At 33.6% G+C, this 16119-nt stretch overlaps 1 non-coding gene across 1 annotated transcript; it reads left to right on the top strand.

The window, feature by feature from the left end:
* Positions 1-2038: 2038 nt before the first annotated feature.
* Positions 2039-2145, top strand: LOC145003653 (small nucleolar RNA R71). The gene has a single exon (XR_013662104.1). It is a non-coding gene; the product is annotated as a small nucleolar RNA R71 (small nucleolar RNA).
* Positions 2146-16119: the final 13974 nt, after the last annotated feature.

Genomic DNA, 16119 nt, shown 5'->3' with positions numbered 1-16119 from the left:
TTAGGACATGGACTAATTCTTCTTTTTTAGATGGAGAGGTCAGAAGCTATTATAACAGGTTTTTGTTGTCCATCTTCAAGGAATGCATACTCCAAATGATCTGGTAGCAATTTTAGCTTAATTCTCGTGTTCTGCATGGTGAACACGTCGAGTCTAGTGAAGGGACTCGCCGAGTCCTGGGCAGAATTCACGATAACTCTGGGTTCTTCATATGGACTTGGCGAGTAGAACGGGGCTACTCGGTGAGTAGGCTGCTCAGTGGTTTTTATTAGTTCATTATAACCAACTTCTTCCAGCAATCTCTCTATTTCCAGTAGATCTCTTTCAGCATCAAGTTCTTCATCAAAGGCGATGGTGGACTTGTTTGATTCTTCATTGTTCCATTCCTCCATTAATTCCTCCAACATATCAATTGAAAATGTCGTGTCATCATTATTCCTTGCATGCTTCATGGCTTGATCAACCCCGAAAGTGACTGATTCATCTCTCACCCATAGAGTAAGTTTTGAATCTCGCATGTCAACTATAGCGCTTGCGGTGTTAAGGAAAGGTTTTCCAAGGATGATCGGGACTTGAGGATCCGCTTCCATGTCCAAAATTATAAAATCCATGGAGAACACGAACTTATCCACCTTTACCAAAAGATCTTCACAGATTCCTTGTGGGAATGTAACCGTTTTATTTGCTAAGTGGATTGCCATTCGAATTGGCCTCGGTTCCTGGAGATCTAATTTCTTGAAAAATGAATATGGCATGAGGTTTACACTTGCTCGTGAATCAGCCAAAGCATGAATGGTGGCCAAATTCCCAAATTAGCAAGGCAATGTTAAGCTTCCTGGGTCACCCTTCTTCTTCGGTAGTTTGTTCAACAAGGTAGTTGAGCAATTCTCATTGAGAACCACTTCCCTCACTTCTTCCATCTTCCTTCTATTAGTTAGAAGCTCCTTGAGAAATTTAGCGTATTTTGGCATTTGGGCAACCGCTTCTATGAATGGTATGTTGATTTAAAGAGCCTTTATGTGTTCTAGAAAATTTTGGTAGTCTTCTTCATTCTTTTCTTGCTTAGCTCTGGATGGATATGGCAATGGAGGCTGATATGGTTTTGCAGGAAGTTGACTTTTCTAATCAGGTGGCGGACTCTCCGAGTCCATATTGTGGACTCGGCGAGTAGGGTCTGGGTTCAACTGGTTTTGCTTTTGGCTCAAGTTTTCTGCATCCTCCTTTTGTAACTTCTTGGGATCTTCATTCTGAATAGGATCCAGGAGAGTAATGATCTTCCAACTTCTAGTTGTCACAATATTTATATGTGCGTCTCGTGGGTTGTTTTCGGTTTTACTAGGAAGTTATCTCGGTGATCTTTAATTAATTTGTTGGGCAAGTTTCCCCAACTGTGTCTCAATGTTGTGGATAGGTGCTTGCTGATTTTTAAGCATTGTTCAAGTCTCTTGTATTGCAGCATCATGGTCATTATGTCTCTTTTCTTAAGCAGCTACAAATTTAGTAAGCATGTCCTCCAAACTTGGTTTTCTTTCTTGCACCGGCTCCTCTTTTTGGTAAAAAACCTCTTCCTTTTTGTTTATACTTCTCCTCCTTAGCCATTTTGTACTCATCATAAGGAAGCCATTCCTTCTTGGGTTTTCGCCAATCATCATCATATTTGTCACCACTTGAGAAGCATACTTACGCGTTCTTGTTCCTATTCTCGTCCAAGTCACAATCTCTAGTAAGATAAGGTCCATTGCAATTCTCACAACCCACCCGAATAGCATGTATTGTTTGATCCATTTTATCCATCTTCCTATCCATGGTTTTCAACATAGCAATAACTGGTGACAAATATTCTAAAGTTGCATAAGTTGATCCCCTCGTCACATCATTCCTTAGGTTGTGGTATTCCCTAGAATGCTTAGATAATTCCTCAATTAGTTGCTTTATCACCGGGGGTGCTTTCTTTATGAGTGGGCCTTGCGAGTCAAGTAATTGCCTTGTTGTAACATTCACTTCATCATAGAAAACGAAGACTTCTTGTTGACTATTGAGATCATGATGTGGGCAATTCCTTAGTAGACTTTTGTACCTCTCCCAAGCCTCATAAAGTGATTCTCCAGCTTGTTGTTCAAAGTTGGCTATGGCTTTCTTTAACTTAGATATTTTTGAGGGTGGGAAAAATTGATCAATAAACTCTTCTTTCATCTTGGCCCATGTAGTGATGGATCCGGGGGGAAGTGACTTGAGCCAATCCTTTGCAGCACTCTACAATGTAACCGGAAGCATGCGAAGCAACTGAGTCTCGTGAGGCACATTTGGAACATTGAAATAATCAGCTACATCATTAACTTCATCCAAGTGTTTGTAAGCATCTTCGTGGTCTTTTCCGTAGAAGGGGATCTCTTTGAGTTGAGCAAGTATGTGACCCTTAAGCTCAAAAGTAGCAGTTGCGGGAATTGCAGGTTGCACAAGTCCCGGGCCTGTATCATCTCGTATTTTCTTCTTCCATTCACCCATGGTGACTTCATCAATGTTTGCCATGGTGTTGTCCAAGTCTCCTGCTTGATCGCTTTCCTCTTCGTATTCGGTTTCGTAGTCGTATTCAAGTTCGGCTTCTTTTGGATTATCTTCAATATCTTCTATCTTACTTTCTTCGCTCTTTCTATTGTTGATCTCTCCTGGTTTCTAGTTCTTCTTCTTCCCGAAAACCGTTTTCAAGCTGGTCAAAGGTGACTTCTTAGGTGTATTAGAGCCTTTAACGTCCTTGCCTTTGTTTTCCCACAACGCGGATTCTGGGTCTTCAAAAGGGGGAACCAAAGGAGTGTTGGATCCTCTGGTCATGAAAATCCTGCAACCAGAACAAGAGAAGAAAAAACGCGTAAAAAGAACAAAAAATGAAACAAAACAAAAATAAAAAAAAATAAATAAACTGCCAATCAGCAGTGGACTCGCCGAGTAGGGTCGACTGCACTCGGCAAGTTCACTGTGTAATAAGCTAAAATAGATAAAATTAAATAAAAACGACTAAAAACTAATAATTACTAAAACTTGACCTAATTACTGAATTACTGAAAAAAAATAACTTTGTGTAAGATAATCACACACAAAGGATCGATAAAACTAGGAATTAGATTTAATTTTTGAATTGTTCCCTGACAACGGCGCCAAAAACTTGATGTGTGTAAAATGCACTGGTTTTATTCCTACTCTAAAAATATAAATTTAGCACACAAAGGCAGTGAACCTGTCTTTTAGTGGTATAGTTGAATAAGTAGGGTGTCGAACTCAGGGAACGGAAATTAAACTAATAACTAATTTTAACTAGACAAGTAATAAAAGTAAAGGGTTTGTTGTAGTTTTACAAGACTAGAAACTTAAACACACCTCCTAACACGTAATTAACTAAACAACTAGAACAAGTAAAAATTCACCAAATTTAATAAAAGGGTTTCTGTTTAGGTCCAACCAATTCACTCCTATGGTTAATTTTATGATAAAACAATAGATTAATTGATATTGGTTACCGACTATAGTGATTAGATTCGCATTCGCTATGACCAACCCTTAGAAAATTAACCAATTCAAGCAGTGATCAAGTGTTTAAACTAATTAACCCCCTAGTTCAATTATTCGGATTAAATAAGATATGTAGTTGGTTAATCAAATTGGTAATTCAACTAACCTCTTGTTTGTTGGTTTACCAAACAAGTTCACACATTAATTTACCCATTCTCTAATTAATCCTAGTTTCATATTCACTAATACTAGGCATATAATGAAGTGTTCATATAAATCATATGAGGTTAACAATTAAGAGATGTTCATGCAGCCTAATTGTCTTCCAATTAACAGAAAATAGTTATGGTTAATGCATAAGGTTCTTTAACAAACTTAGTTTAATAAAATCACCAATAATCAATCAATCAAAGTATAAATCAAACCATAGGAGTAAATTCGTCTTCCCTAAACAGAAACTATGAAAATTCAGCTCATGATTACAGTAAAAGAAAAAGCTAAAAACGAATTTAATTGATCTAAACATGATTCACTTCTAAGATTAAGTGGAAATTTTAACCTAATTCGCCTTGAGTCTTCTAAAGATCAAAGATTAGGGTTCTTTAGGTCTCCAAGTGTTTCTTCAGTCGCAGGTTATTCTCCAGGGAAGCCAAAAAAAAAACTCCGCAATTCGGGATTAGATCCTCTATTTATAATTATCTCAAAACAAGGTCAACTCGGCGAGTAGGTGCCCAACTCGTCGAGTTCCTTTGAGAAATACGTGTACGGCAAGGATTCTAGACATTACTTTGCGAACATTCATTAGGACTCGCTGAGCAGCTTCTCGACTCGTTGAGTAGCTCCAGGTTTGTTCTTCTTTCTTCATATTCCAACTTCTTAGTGCTTCTTCTTCTTTCTTTTTGCTCCCATTCATGTCTTTTAGACTGAAAATATAATTTATACATTATTAAGTATCTTTTGTCCATATTATGCAAATAATTAGCTAATAATTGATAAAATTCTATACTGAACACATGGCAAAATATGCACATATCAATCATCCTACTTGGAGCTTCCAAATACAACTTGACGACCTCCAAAATTAGAGTGCGACATGTCTATGGACAGTTTATCCGAAACAAATTTCATACGAAAGGGTTACGAAGGTTCAAAGTATGTTTATTTTTCATATTCTTTTATTGAAAAACCTACCTTAGATGAAAAAAAAAGTAATCATTTGCATCATATAAATTCGGAGTGTGATATTTCATTGGATAAATCATAGTAAACAGAACATATATATATATATATATATATATATATATATATATATATATATATATATATATACACCAAAAATAGAGTTTGTATAAGTTAGGAAGACTCAAACTTGGAAAACAAAAACAATATTTTCGTACACATAATCTCCAAAAATATATCTTGAAAAATACCTATTTTTAAAAAAATGATAAACAATATATGCATACCAACAACATAGAACATAAAAAAATGACAACACTGCAAAAATGGTCCCTATGGTACGTATTTTTTCTCAGGCTTAGTCCAAACTTTGCTTTTTTGGCTTCGTGGCCCTTTTGAGTTAGTTTCATTGTATTTTTAGTCCCTCAGAAAACTCAAAAGACTATTATACCCTTAGTAAATTTGTTTTTCATTTTTATCTCTTTTTCTTAAATATTTTATAATTATTAAAATGACAAATGCCCCAGCTCTCTTTCTCTCTCTCTCTCTCTCTCTATATATATATATATATATATATATATATATATATATATATATATATATATATATAGAGAGAGAGAGAGAGAGAGGTTCAAATGTTTCTAGTAAATATTGTGTGCATGTATGCACCAATGAGAATTCAGGAAACAATAAATCATTAAAGAAATTAAAAAATGGTATAATGGTAAACTTAGTATATCAAATTATGGTAAAAATCATTCACTTAATCTCTCCTTAATTAGTTAAAACCTAGAAAACCAACGTCCCTTCATCAGTCATTCGTCGATCACAAAATTTCCTCGACTCCTCACCGTCGGTTCTTTAGATTGGTTGTGTTCGGAGCTCCTCCAAGGAATATAGTTTGTCGTCGTTCTTCTCGATTTCGCCATTGTGCAACACCGTCGGTAGCAAGTAGCGGTACACCACTGGTATTTCGCTCCGACGCAACAGGGTAGTGACAATAGTCTTTTTGCTTCCAACAACATCCCTATCTGGTGAAGAATCAGACAACGGTAACTTTGTCTATTCCAGTTCTTCTTGTTTCACGACCCTCCTTCAAACTCTAAATTTCACTAACATTGCTTAAAAACACAAAAACGTACACATCTCTAGCTATGGTTTATTCCTTAAATAACCTTGATGAAGGTTCAGCAACCCAAAACGGGTAGAAACCCTACTCCCACCCGCTATGTCGCCTACAGGGGGACAAATTGTGCGATTGTTTTATTGATATGAAACTCTTATGTTGATTAGTTTGTTGTATGCACCAAATCTTGAAAAATATTTGGATTTTTTTATTCAAATGCATGTTGTGAGACTTGTTTTGATCTTTCTCTGCCTGGTAAACCATTTTCCATTTTGCAGCGGGTATTTCGTTGGATACGCTTGCTACCCCGTTTCTAGTTTCAAGGAGATCCATAATTATGCCGGACCTAGTCTCTCTTTTTCATCTGGATTTTCAATCACTATACATCTGATAAATTGGGGATGTCATCGAGATATGAGGAGGATTCTGGAAATAATATGGTGAAACCTTTTATCATTTTATTTAATTCTTTAATGGCAGTATCTCGTCAAAGGATTTTTGTATGTTGATTAGTTTGTTGTATGCACCAAAGCTTGAAATTTATTTGGATTTTTTTTATTCAAATGCATGTTGTGAGACTTGTTTTTATCTTTCTCTGCCTGGTAAACCATTTTCCATTTTGCAGCGGTATTTCGTTAGACATGCTTGCTACCCCGTTTCTAGTTTCAAGGAGATCCATAAGTATGTCGGACCTAGTCTCTCCTTTTCATCTGGATTTCCAATCACTATACATCTGATAATTTTGGGGATGCCATCGAGATCTAAGGAGGATTTTGGAAATAAGATGGTGAAACCTTTTATCATTTTATTTAATTCTTTAATGGCAGTATCTCATCAAAGGATTTCTGTATTCCTGTCTACACATATGACATATAAGTTGCTCCCTCAGTTTGGAAAGTTGTTATTAAGAATCTTGGTATTCTATTAAGTATATCTGATAGTTTATATCATTTTGAAGATTTAGTTCTTTTTGAGCAGGTATGTATGATCATTGTATACTTGAATCTTTATATGGGATTTTCATTCATAAATGGTAACTTTTCATTATTCTTTTTAATGTATGATTTTTTAAAGCTTAAGAATTTTTAGGGAATCTTAACAGCTCGTCTTTGGGACTTCAACAAGGGTCAATTTGTTGGTTTTTTTTAATGCACTGATTTTATTTTAATTATGCGAAGGTAAGTTGAAGGCGAATCCAAGACTATTTGATTTTATTTTAATGATAGATTGTTCTTGATTTTCCATTTGTTCTTGATATTTAATTGTTCTAAACTTGTCTTTGACAAAAAGGGTTAAGCTGTCATTCTGTCAGAATTTGCATGAAAAGGGTTAAGTTGGGGATTTTTTTTCATATCAGAATGCAAACACATGTTCATTCTATGAGAATATAAATATTACGTAAAACATGTGTTGCTAGTAATTCTGTCAGAATACATATATACATGCTTTAGAATGTTTATGCATATAGAAGAAAAGACCAAGTTTAAGTGCATTCTGTAATGTATTGTGTTAGAATTTATTTATATAAATGCATTATGTTAGAATGTCTTTTGAGAATATTTGTTAACAACAAGTATATTTGTTTAACTGGTAATACTAACGAGTAATGTATCTTATTCTTTCAGAATTGCATGGAAAATGAATTCAATATTGATCATACAAGAGAGATATGTGGAATCTAGTTCAACAACAAGTATATATGCGAAGATCAAGTGGATTATATTAACCATTGAAGAAGATCAATTGTATTTGTTCAATAATTATATATTTTAGAATGCTATTTTTGAAAAATTTTATTCATTTTTGATGATATTCTGTTAAAATATGTATAACTATATTAAAATGTGTAAGGATACTAGTCTGTAAGAATATGTATGAATTTGTATTTTATTTCGGATGTATTAAGAATAAAATCATAGACCCAACTTGGATGTATACGATTAATATCTAAAATTCTTAAATCAGGTTAATTATCAAAAATATATGCATTGGAAATATATTCTACAAAATTAAAATCGAAAATATATTTACTAGTTTATGATTGGCATTCTATCATTTTAACAAAATAAAATCAGATTTTTAAATTTAAGTTAGTTTAAAGTATTCAGGTTTTTAAAAGTAAAGGAATTAATTATCCCTAAAAATCCGAAAATTTCCTTTTTTTAATACAGGTTAATTGAGTAAAATGCCCTTATGCTAAAATTTGTATGATTATATGGTACATGTTACCATTTTGTAATATCATAGACCCTCAGATCATAACCTTTGATTCTATTCCATTCGGTGGTACAAATTTGTATATTCTGGCACACAATAGTTATTAAAACAAAATAACCTAAGTGTGTGTGTGTGTGTGTGTGTGTATATATATATATATATATATATATATATATATATATAAAAGAAAAACCCACTTCCCCTATCCATTCTTCTTCTTGTTGTTCCTCACCTACACTATCTACCCATCAAGAATCAACAGTTGTGGTGCCCAAATTATTAAAACCATGTTCCGAAACATCGCGTCTAAAGCTTTCACTAGTTCTTTGATGTTGTCGAATTTACCTGGACAAGGCTAGATGATCGAGATAAAAGACTGCTTTGATTCGTCCAAAGCTTTAATTAGTTCTTTGTACTATTCGATTGAAGGTCTAACTTCACTCCCAAATGAGATGTAGATCCTTCTGGTTTTGATTTCATCCACTGGACAACCTCATCTTCACTTCTATGTAATTGGATTTGTGGTTCGTCCCCATCTTATGATCATGGAGGAGTTCACAGATTGATTTCTAGAACTATCTAGGTAGCTATATCGACCAATGAGGAGACGATTTGTTTTTACTGCTAGATTCGAGTCATCGTTGAGTGTGGAGGGAACATTCCTTTAGGGATGAAAAGAAAAGGGTTAAGGATTGAGCCCTTACTAATTGAACATATCATATCTATCACTTAGCTTTCCATGCTTCCCCTGATCATTACAAACACAATCCAGTCAAGACAATCAGATCAGAGCATGCTTATTGCTAACAAGCACCAATGAGGATAAGCTGAAGCAACAACGAAGACAGACATGACATTTTTCTACCACCACCTCTGCCAAATCGTCGTTGCTCACCATTATCGGACAGACACTCTATCCATATCTATCACAGATTTGCTCATATCTAACTGTAAACCCATCTGTGTCATCACTATAATCAAACTCTATCATCCTGCGGCTACCTTCCACCCTTGATTTCTATAGTTTTGTTTTGATTTCAGAAATGGTTTGAACAACAATGAGTTCATATTTGATTTTTGGGTTTTTTAGTGCTGAAAACTATTTTAGATTCATGAGTGTGGGTGTTTATTTTTTAAAACAAACTTAAAAAATGGAGTTTTTTTACTGTGTATTCTTGAGTTGTAAGCGTGTGTAAGGAGAGAGAGAGAGAGAGAGAGAGAGAGAGAGAGAGAGAGAGAAAGAGAGAGAAAGAGAGAATCGTGGGTCCTTTGTATATTTAATAAATAGTTTATAACATGTGGAAAGCACGGTTATAAAGTTAATTAAACTTTAATAGTGAGAGCTTAAAATTATTAATATATTATTTTAAATAAATTATTAATTAAGATATATTTTTTTAGTTATTTAAAATTATAATCGTTAATTTAAAAAAATATGTGAAATTATATCATCTTATAATATGTATTAATTTTATTCTAATTTTTATTCTAATGTTATTAATTTAATGTAATTAGAGTGAGAAATTTAAAATATAAAGTTTGAAATTGAGAATTAATATGTTGACAAGTGGCATGCATTAATTAGAAAACCTAATAGGGTGACACGTAGCAAAAAAAAAATTTAAAATATGCATTAATTAAAAGACTTAATAGGATGACATATTTCAAAAGGATATTAAAACTATTCTTTTATTAGAATAGTGAGATGAGATTTTTAGGTTTTTTAGTGCCGAAAACTATTTTAGATTCATGAGTGTGGGTGTTTATTTTGTAAAACAAACTTAAAAAATGGAGCTTCTTGACTGTGTATTCTCGAGTTGTAAGTTGTGTAAGGAGAGAGACCTTTGTATATTTAATAACTACAAAATATTTAAGAAAAAAATGAAAAATATATATATCAAATATAGAGTAGTCTTTTGACTCTTTTCAATTTTTTGATGAACCAAAAATACAACAAAACACTATAAAATCAAAATAATCGAAGTTTGAACTAAAACTTCAAAAAAAAGTACATACAATATTCACCATTTTTATAACTTTGTCTAAAAAGAAAATTACTAGACAGTATTTGCTTATAAAAAAACAACATGGTTGACGTTATTTTTAGCGGTCATCTCCCATATGTTCACAGCTTATGTCACTTTAAGCATAAGATTATCTGCCGAAATTATGGGTGTTTATATATATTTTTTTCATTGCTATTTCATAATAGTTTTTTCTAAATAATTTTTTTTATCTAATTAACGTTTATAAAATTTATACACTAGTATATTTCAATTTGATACGATATGGGAGATGATTGAATGGTGTGGGGTCCAAGTGAACACATCCGCATGTCAAATCCAATGTAATTTCCCGGTAAAGGGTCACGGACGGCTACCGTCCTTGGCCTGGCCTTTCTCCAAAATCCAATGGCAAATTATGAGGAAATCATTTCGTACCCACAAAAAGCCTCAAAAGCTATGGCACTTTTTACTGTCCGTCTCTTTTCTCTTTTTTACAGATTAGTCTCTTTTCTCTTTTAAATATATATATATATATATATATATATATATATATATATATATATATATATATATATATATATATATATATATATATATATATATATATATATATATATATATATATATATATATATATTATGTTAGTTTTAGACCATAAGGATTTTGTCATACCCACAGTATATATAGCAAGAGTTGAGCTGGACCATGACCACGACCATGCACACTATCCGATAGGTCGTGGTTGCTCGTTGTCGTTGCCATTCGTTATCCGGACCACAAAACGTAACGCCCAATAGGGCTCGTTCCCCTTCTTGACCGTTTGACTAGCCGTTTGCAACGGCCAAATTTTTTTTTTTAAATAATATTTTTTACATACCAATTTTACCTATAAATACATTCTTCCAGCTTTTATTTCTTACATCATTCTTTTTTCATTCTATTCACAAAATACACATAATACTTTCACAATTAAAACCATGGATCCTAACCAAAATACCCCTCCAAACTATAGAAATTGCTAACCCGATAACGTTTTTGCGTTAGATACAACCCCTCGATAATTTCCGACCGTGGAATCCTCTCAAGGTGATTTTGTCAATTTGCTTCAAACCGGTTCTTCTATCCAACAAACAACACTTTTCCAACAACAATATCAAGGTTTATCGGCCTTCCAACAATAACAATTTCAACAATATCAAACTTTCTAACAATTCCAACAACAACAATTCCAACTACAATCATCACAACCCCCTCATTGGTTGGATTTTGTTTTGGAAAGTCAACATTCACCACCACCTCAACCTAAAAACAAAAAAGGAAAAAAAGTGGACTGACCCAACACTACCCAAGAAAGGGTCCCATGGACAAAAGAGGAAGAAGAAAACCTAGCGGAGGCATGTATTTCATCTTCCCAATACCTAATGGAAGGCGATAGTCAAACGTTCCATTGTTTTTCGGAGAAAGTTTGTGCGGTGTTTTATGAGTTAATAGAAAGTGAAAACCAAAATCCCGATCAAATTGGCTCGAAGTGGCACGATACACGACTAAAATGCATCGAATTTGGAGGAATTTACAACAACCTCCTAAACATACGAAAAAGCAGGTCAAACGATTTTGATATCTTCTAGGCGGCTTTGGATCAATTTGAAAAAATAACGTCAACCCGCAAAGCTTTTCCGTATATAGAACATTGGCTAATGTTGAAAGGTGCTTCGAAATGGAAAGAGAAAACAGAAGGAAGTTCACAATCTTCCGGTTCAAAGCGTTCAAGAAACCCAGATGCAACTTCCCAATAATCGGACGGGCGAACAAACTTCGACATCAACGATGATCTGCTCGATCTTGAAGACGAACAACCTCTTCGTCGGTCCGTTTGAAGAATAAAATTAAAAAAAGCAGCTTCAATTGCTTCGGGATCTCGTGTTATAGATCAATTTGGAGAGAAATTTGATCGCTATTTGCACGTTCAAGAAATGAAAGGGAGATGTTGAGTCAGGTTGAACAAAAAATGATGGAAACACAATCGGTGATTCAAACAAAAACTGATATAGAAATCTTGAAAATGAAAGTGAACGACCTCCAAGATGAAGATTTAGAGCTATCTCGCACGATGAAGGAATTCGTTCGAATCCGACGTAGGAATAAGTGATAGTTTTTATTAGTTAAGGTTGGTAATTTTAGGTTTTTTATATTTATTTTAAATGTTATTTTTATTTTTTAAATTTTAATTAATGTAATTTGGTATTTTAAACTAATGAAAACTAGTATTTCAAAAATATGATATTGTTTAATGTATTTTTTATTTAAATTTTATTAAAAAAAATGAGGTGAGGTTGTGAGTTTAGTTGTAGGTATCCTATGGTTAGTGGTAGGAACTGTTATTATGATGTGGTACCCACAATTACAGTGGTTAGTAGTTGGTATAAGATCATCCGTTATACCCACAACTAACCACTATAGTGGTGGATGACACCTCATCACCACATCCAACCACTAAACTCATGAGATATCTACCACTGTATAGCTCTTATTTTTTAATTTTTAAATAAAAATTTTTTTTTTTATTGTAGAGAGAGAGAGAGATAGAAAAAAGTTAGAGAGAGATGGAGAGAGATAGTGAGAGAAAGAATTTGATTGGAGGTGATTATCCGTTGTTTGGACAACTATTCACCATGACCATTATCCACAACTAAACATCGGGATGGTGTTTGTGGTTAGTGGTTGTAGGCTCGTAGCCACATCAATCACTAAACCCTTCGTGAAGGGTATACATGAAGGTCTAACTGATGGCCTTAAAATAGAGACGCAATCCTAGCAATTCATTTTAGAAATAAAAAAATATTCTTAAAATGAAAAAAAAATTAAATTTTCAAAAAAAAAAAATTAAATATTGTTTTCATCATTTAGATTATCCATAACAACAATAACAACAACAACAACAATGATGATGATGATGATGATAACAACAACAACAACAACAACAATAATAATAACAATAATAATAATAACTATTGATATTATTATTAATATTAATAACAATTACTGTTTTTTAAAATATAAATAAAATATTCTAACAGAATATTAAAAAACAAATATTCAAACAAAATTGTTAAAGACTCAAATATTCTAATAGAATATTAGACTATAAATATTCAATCAATTATAATAAAATACTAGAATATTCTAATAATTCTACTAGAATACTAGGTCATAACTCGTGCATTATACAGTTGATAAAGAAAACAACAATGAAACTTCATAAAACATAATGATTAACCATAGATTTGCAAACAATTATTGTTATACAAAGTTATATGTTTTGACGGTTATTGTTATACAAAGTTAGATGCATTATACAAAACTGTATAATATTTAATTTAAAGTGATAATGTTATATAAAGAAATCTAAAATTTAATTGACATAAATAAAACAAACAAAAACAATCATGCAAATAACATTGTTTTATTTAAAATTAGAAAATATAGTAATATAAGAAACATATATGAACATCAAAATGATAAAAATCAATTACAAATCAAAATGATGAATAAATATGTATTATCATTAAAAATAAAAGATAAAGTTTTACTTTTATAACGACCCAAAAATCAATGGTAAAAATTTCATTTTTATTATAGCCAAAACAGTGATACAATTTATTTCAAACATTCTAAAACATTGTTAATTAAAACATTTATCAGAGTTCATCCCAAAATCATTTATTCTGGAAACCATAGGTGTGTGTGAAATTCTATCAATTTTCGAAATTGATGATACTTGAAACAATAAACAAATTTGTAATCACGAAGCTTAGTGAGTTCCCCAGAGCATACCCACACAAACCACATAATCACATTATCCTTATTAGCTATGAGAGCTACATAAACCATATAAGCCATGAATATAAACATATAAGGATGTCGTGGACAGTTTCCAAGGTCTTACACTAAGTGCCACGGGAAACCCCTACGTGGTCTTTACTATCCATCACTGGAATCCCCATGTGGTCTTGGCTAATTGCCACGAGAACCTCCACACGGTCTACATTAATCATGGACATATCATACAAGCTAAAAAAGTAAACATACTAGGAAGCCATTGTGACATCCCCATTTTCATGGCCAGAAAATATCGATTTTGTTTATGCTTCATAAAAATCAGAGTACCTTTTTTATAAAAATGTTGCGGAATTTGTTCCGAGTAAAACATGATAAATACGTTATCAAAGCATTTCCGAAGAAAAATATTTTTATTCATTTTAAACATTTGGGATATCATCGTCAATACAGAAACATAAGCATCAACAGAACTTACATTCATTATCACTAATGATTTATATCTCCTTAATCTCTCAGTGTAATGTGACTTCATATCAACACCTGTGATATAAATAAATTGAGTGGGTCAGGTTGGGAAACCTGGTGAGTACATAGGCTTTTCAATCCACAATAATATAATTATTATGTTTAATCATCAAACAGTTAACCCAATTACCATCCCCATTATCTTCTTTACTCTTAAGGATCTACCGTAAGAATCAGTTATTTCTCATTCATTCATTCCTAAGGATTATCCTAGGGAATAGGTACGAAGTCTATCGTTTTCAATGACACAGCTGTCAAGCACATCTGTTAGTTCTATCACTTAGGCGCAGCTGCCAGAATTGTTACATTCTCTATGAGGCGTAGCAGTCGGTATTGTCCTTCGGGCACAGCTGCTAGGGTTATCTCGTTTATTGATAGTATTGTTATTGACAGTCCACTCGCAATACATGTCAATGGGTTTTTATAGTACATCGGTGAACATATCGTTCACAACACCTACAGGTTGCAAGTCTGCTAGTGTTCCACTGGACTGTCTATAATAGTCTGTGGTTGTCATCCATACTCTGCTAGATGATGGGGCCAACATTTAGGAACAAAGCTTCTCACATCGAGCACCTCTCACACTTACCTCATGGTCTATATCACCTCTCAACTCATCATCCAACTCATATTTCATCTATTCATGTTTTACCCAACATATTATGTAGATATAAATACATATACAGTTTAAATCATATAAAACTTGTATAAAATCGTTCATCCAACATCGATAGCAAGTATACAAATAATATGCACTCATAGCACGTAGTTTATATAAAATACTTCATATCTATGTATAAGATGAAAGGGACCATACACTCACTTGAAAAGGTGGTGACTCGGCACTCGGACAGCACTTCGTTACTCTTAACATAATTTTCCTTTGACAAACCCTAGTATCATTACCACTAGAGTTTAGTCTAATATTCACCGAGACTAATTAATAGTCTTGCTATTATTACTCTTATATAAGCCCAAAACAATATTTCTCAACTACTATATACAGATTGGGGCCAGACATAAAACACTGGAGGGCAGAACCATTTTGGCATATAGCACTTCTGAAATCCAACAACCCTATGCGACCCTTTAAACCAGATTCCCCATACCGCGAGTGGTTAAAAATATATTATAACGACACTTATATAACTCATAATAGTAGCCCAAATACTTACTATAAGGTCCTAATAATATTACTATATTGAAACATAAGATACACTAACGATATGGTAGGTGTAGCTCACTTACAGCGGGTTTTTCTTAAAACTGGGCTTCGCTGGAGCAGCGTTCCAGAGCCGAAATGCTATTTTCTTGGGGCTTCGGGAGCCTCGTGGCTTCCTTCGGGTGCTAGGGGGTTTACCTAGGCTTGGGGGGGGGGGGGGGGGGGTTGTGGGCTTAAAGAGAGAAAGTTAAGTTGGGAAGGTATGAAGAATGAGGGAACCCGACACCTCTATTTATAGGCTGGAATCCTACTCTACTCGTCGAGTAGGAGGTCCTACTCATCGAGTGCATGGCCAGGTGTCACCGCCTGGTGGCTTGCCTTGGGGAGAAAGCCTTGACCCATATTCATCCACGTCGCCCGATTTCGTACAGTACCATGTCGACTTCTAAACCCCGTAAATTTCTCATACCAGCTCTGTTTTCGACGTTCTTTATATCTACGCATAGGTAAAAACAAGATATACAACTTTAATTTAGACTCCGTCAGCTAATTCTCGACCG

This window comes from Lactuca saligna, chromosome 6 (genome assembly GCF_052625555.1).
Source record: "Lactuca saligna cultivar CGN05327 chromosome 6, ASM5262555v1, whole genome shotgun sequence".
NCBI lineage: Eukaryota > Viridiplantae > Streptophyta > Magnoliopsida > Asterales > Asteraceae > Lactuca > Lactuca saligna.
Note: the sequence above shows the minus strand (reverse complement) of the source record. Positions and strands in the feature narration are given on the sequence as shown.